This window comes from Nematolebias whitei, chromosome 6 (genome assembly GCF_014905685.2).
Source record: "Nematolebias whitei isolate Nwh7 chromosome 6, NemWhi1, whole genome shotgun sequence".
NCBI classification, from domain to species: Eukaryota; Metazoa; Chordata; class Actinopteri; order Cyprinodontiformes; family Rivulidae; genus Nematolebias; species Nematolebias whitei.
Window position 1 is genome coordinate 43,908,660 of NC_056503.1, and position 5,571 is coordinate 43,914,230.

A 5,571-nucleotide genomic window follows, 5' to 3' on the forward strand; every position below is an offset into this window, starting at 1 on the left:
AGCTCGGTTCTTCTGTAAAACTCCACCCGCGTCAGGTGTCGAGCTCGATTCTTCTGCAGCTGCGAGGCTCAAACGGTGCAAATGTTTCTTAAAGTTCACGCAATTCACATCCGTTTGTCTTCCGTGTAACTTCGCAGTTCTTGAGCTATTTCAACAATTCACACGTCAAAACGTTCGGCTCGTTCACGACTTTCCTGCTGTGACTTTTTGAATTTGTGCAATTTTTACTTTTTGAAATATTTAGCTTTTTTTCTGCCACGTTTTCCTAATAGAAAATGAACGGAGCTCTTCATTCTTCAAACGTTTTGTGCTGTTTGAAACCTTTTACTGCTCATTTCAGCTGTTTTTCTGCTTCAGCTTATTTCTTAGAAAGGCTGCGGTTGCTCAGTGGTCAGTGCTGCGGTCTCACAATCCTGAGGTTGTAGGTTTGAATCCAGGTTGCATCGGGAACAGTCACACAATCACCAAATCCTTCATGCTCACCGATGAAGAAGGAAGCAGCCAAAAGAAGGTTTCTTTTTGCTGAATTCAGCTTTTTGTGCTTCTTTCTGCTAAATTCAGCTGCTTTTCTAAGTTTTTTGTGCTCATTTTAGTTTTTTTCTGCTAATTTCTGTTTCTATTTTGCTCTTTCCAGTTTATTTTATTCTATGTAGCCTCTCTCTGCTTATTTCAGCTTGTTCTGCTCATTTCTGCTACTTTCAGTTTATTTCTTTAATTTCGGCTGTTTTTCTTCTGCTTTCTGCGCTTTATTTTCCTGTTTTTAGCAAATATCAGCTGTTCAAATTCAACAGTTAAGCAATGAAACCATTTCCAGTCTGGTTTCAGTTTCTTCAGCAGTTTTCAGCAAAAATTATTCATCATTCACGCTGCGTTTCTGCAGGAAACTGCATTTCTCTGGTCGAGGTTGTTTTCGTTGGAGGTGCCAGCTTCACCTGGTTCTGGGTTTCAGTTCGGCTGGAAGTGATGGAATTTCTGAAAAGGCCCCAATGTCTTCAATAAAATATGATGCGGCGGCATCATCCTGACATCTTATAGCTCTGAGCCGGAGAGACACCGGAGACGTGGAAACACAGATGAATAATTTAAAGTGCAGTTGGACAGAATTTCTCCCTGACGGTCCCTTCAGCCTCACTCAGCGGGACCGGAGGACTGGACCGGAGGACTGGACCGGAGGACTGGACCGGAGGACTGGACCGGAGGACTGTGGCGGGCTCCAAACACTCGTCTGGTTTAGACAAAGCCTGAGGATGACTCCTGCTCTCTTCTTGCTCCTCTGCTGGCTGGTTCTTCCTCTGCGAGGTAAAAAAAAAAAAAAAAGGCTTGTTGTGCTTCAGCTTCAGGTGGAAACAAGCCGAAGTGAGCAGCTTTTCTCCAGCTGGTGTCATTACTTTGTCAAACCACTGAGCGAAGCAGGAGGGGGCTCATCAAAATTAATTGTTACAGAAGAGGCATAAAAACCTGTATTTAATGACGACCCTGAAGAGTTTCAAAAAGTTTAAAACTGAACCAAAGAAATCGTGTTTTCAAAAGAAAGATGTGCAGATGATGCTGAAAATAAGTAGTTGGAGCTAAAAACACAGCAGAACATAAACTTAAAGCTAAAAAAAAGCAGAAGACTCAGTAATTAACTAAAGGAGATCAAGCTAGCTAAAACTAAAAGAAGCAAAAAGCTAACTAAATGCCAAACATAGCAATCACTATCTAAAAGAAACAAAACACTAGATAGAAAAGATAAATAGAACTGATGTAGTTATAGTTAAAATAGCAAAACCTTAGCAAAAAGCTAAATGAAGCACAGCATCAGCTAAGGTTAGATACGAGCCAAAGTAACAAAAAGCTAGCTTAAATCTAAACATACTAAAAGGCTATCTAGAAGCTAAAAGTTTCAAAAAGCCAGCTAAAAGTAGCAGAACAGTAGCTAAACACTAAAAGAAGTACAAGAAGAAAAACATGCAGCTAGTATAGAAGCAGATGTGAAAGAAATGGTGTTTTTGGAAAAAATATTGCAGCGATCTCTTTGTTTCTTTGGGGAAATTTGTTAGATTTCACCAAATACTTTAAAAAGTACTAAAGTGACAAAATCCAAAGGTCGTATCTTACATCTCCTGAATGAGCTGAACGTTTTGAGACATGGATTAATTAATTCACGTGTGCAAATTATTATTTCAACATCAGATGGAAATTAAAACAGTGATGCAAATGCTGAGCCGGCAATCACACAATAAACCTGTCAATCATCAAACTGTTGTTGTTGTTGGGAACAAAAGGCCGTTTCTTTGTTAATTATTGATGCTGCTCGTCTTGTTTTACAGGTCTGGAGATACGTAACCCCGAGGAGGTGGAGTACGTTCGCTACAATGCTACTGCAACTCTCGGCGGCTCCATCACCTTGGACTGCGGCTCCGTCGTGCCCGACATCTACATCTGGGGCTTCACCAAACCGGGAACCGATAACAATATAGCGGTGGCGCACCACTACGGTCAGGGCCCGAAGGTCCAGTCACAGTCGAGCAGCATGGGCCGCATCCAGCTGCAAGCTAACAGCTCTGCTTTAGTGATAGAGGACGTCCAGGAGGACGCAGCCGGGATGTACACCTGCCAGGCTTTGTACGACACAGACGAAGGAGCCAGGATAACGTTTTACTTCACCCGACTGACGGTGGAGGACAACTAGTTATCCTCCCAGCTTTTTATTTTAAAACAAAACGTGGTCATCTTGAGAAAATGTTATTTGTGCTCATAAAACCTGCCAGTTCCTCCCCTCCCTCTCTGCTGTGCTGCATCTGTTTTTAGGCCCCTCCCACTTAGAGGAAGTAACGATGGCAACCGTAGAAGTGGCACCGCTTTACAGAATCTCTTTACCTGCGTCGTCTGAAACTACTTCTTGAAGACATCTTTGTCTTCAGCGTATCACCATGTGAGGATCCTGCTGAAAGTGTGAAAGTTACCACTGAAATCTATAAAATGGCCGACAGTTAGCTGAACAGTTTATCATCAGGAACAAACTAATCTGGGCTGTCAATCATCTCCCAAAGTACATCCCACAACCAGTGGCTCAATAGATGGAAGCAGCTGGAACGTTCAAGTATCTGGTAGCACCATAAGGATTTCTACCTGAGGACTTGCTCGCACTATGATCCACGATGGCGACGTAAACAGTCTGCCAGCGGTGCAAAAACAAGTCGTAGATGAGCCACCACTGTCCTCTTACAGTTTTTCAGCCAGTCTTTCAAACTTGTACCAGTGTTTAAGCACATGTCGTTTATCAGCTGTCCTTGATAAACTGCATACACGCCAACTTGGCTCTGTGACTACCTTGAAGCAAATTCAGTTGTTTCTGTTTCACTTAGTCCTCCTCAACTGTGCTGTGCAACAGTAATGAGTCCTCCAGCCCTGACTGGTTGTAGACTTTTTAAAAACACTTAAATAACACCAAGACAAGATAAAATATTCATATTTTCCTAAATATTTTAAATTTCATGGATATAGCCTTCTGGAGAGGAGGGTCCGTCAGATAGTCGAACCTTGGATTCAGGAGGAGCAGTGTGGTTTTCGTCCTGGTCCTGGAACACTGGACCAGCTGTACACTCTTAGCAGGGTCCTGGAGGGTGTGTGGGAGTTTGCCCAACATGTGCTTTGTGGACTTGGAGAAGGCGTTCGACCGCGTCCCTCGGGGAACCCTGTGGGGGGTACTCTGGGAGTATGGGGTACCGGGCCCTTTGATACGGGCTGTTAGGTCCCTGTATGCCCGGTGTCAGAGCCTGGTCCGCATTGCCGGCAGTAAGTCGGGCTTGTTCCCGGTGAGAGTTGGACTCCGCCAAGGTTGCCCTTTATCACGATTCTGTTCATAACTTTTATGGACAGAATTTCTAGGCGCAGCCAAGGTGTTGAGGGGATCCATTTTGGTGGCCTTAGGATCACGTCTCTGCATTTTGCAGATGATGTGGTCCTACTGGCTTCATCAGATCGTGATCTACAGCTTTCGCTGGAGCGGTTCACAGCCGAGTGCGACACAGCCGGGATGAGGATCAATTCCTCCAAATCCGAGGCCATGGTCTTGAGCCGGAAAAGGGTAGAGTGCCCTCTCCGGGTCAGGGAGGAGGTCCTGCCTCAAGTGGAGGAGTTCAAGTATCTTGAGGTCTTGTTCACGAATGAGGGGAAAATGGAACGTGAGATCGATTTGTCGGATAGGTGCAGCGTCTGCAGTGAAGCAGGCGCTGTACAGGTCTGTCGTGGTGAAGAGAGAGCTGAGTCAAAAGGCGAAGCTCTCAATTTACCGATCGATCTACGTTCCTACCCTCATCTATGGTCACGAGCTTTGGGTTGTGACCAAAGAACGAGATCTCGGATACAAGCAGCCAAAACAAGTTTTCTCCGCAGGGTGTCTGGGCTCTCCCTTAGAGAAAGGGTAAGAAGCTCGATCATTCGGGAGGGACTCAGAGTAGAGCCGCTGCTTCTCCACGTCAAGAGGAGCCAGTTGAGGTGGCTCGGGCATCTGTTTAGGATGCCTCCTGGACGCCTCCCTGGTGAGGTGTTCCGGACACGTCCCACCGGGAGGAGACCAAGAGGAAGACCCAGGACACGCTGGAGGGACTATGTTTCTCAGCTGGCCTGGGAACGCCTCGGGATTCCCCCGGAGGAGCTGGACCAAGTGGCTGGGGAGAGGGAAGTCTGGGCCTCCCTACTTAGGCTGCTACCCCCGCAACCCGACCCCGGATAAGTGGAAGAAAATGGATGGATGGATGGATGGATGTATATAGCCATAAAATTTAGGTGAATAAAATAACAGAAAGTTGTTTCATTCAAGCTACCATGTTTTGTTTTAAAATGTTGCTTTCACTGTTGGTGTTTATTTATTTATTTATTTATTTAAGAGGATTTGATTGTTTTTGTTGTTGCTCAGACTGTCACTCCTTTCACCAAACTAACAATAAAATCATTAGAAACTTGATTAAATAATAATTAATTACGTTGAGCTTACACAGCTTGTACAAGCAGCTGTGTTGTTTAATGTTCTGTAAAATAAAATAAAACTGGCGTGAACAGCGGCGGAAACGAAGCAAATCACTTTGATCAGTGAATACTGCATCATTGTCTCCTGCAGCTTCGTAGACGTGCACGTTCTGGTTTCCATTTCAAAGACTTTTCCTGCCGTGTGTTTTCTTGGCTATTGAAACCATCTGGATGGCTGGTTCATTATATCATGTCTGTTTTTCTATGCTTTCATTTATGTGTGTACTGTTCGTCAGTTCATTTCTCTCTGAATAGCCCCATACTGTTGTTGTTTTTTGTCTGTAGGTGCATTATAATGATTATTATTTAACTGTTGGGTGTTGTTTATCCCTTATTAAATTTATTTACTGTGAGCTGACCAATGAAACATCTAAAGTGAGAGTTTGGCAGTAATTAATATATTTGCCATTGAACAAAGCTAAACAAACTCATTTTTAAAAATCAAAATTTTCGACAAGCTGAGATAAGCAAACAAGCTAACAAGCTAATAGCTAATCCAAATGAGGCTAAAGTGAGCTAATGGCTAATTTCAGCTATGAGCTTACTTTAGTCAAGACC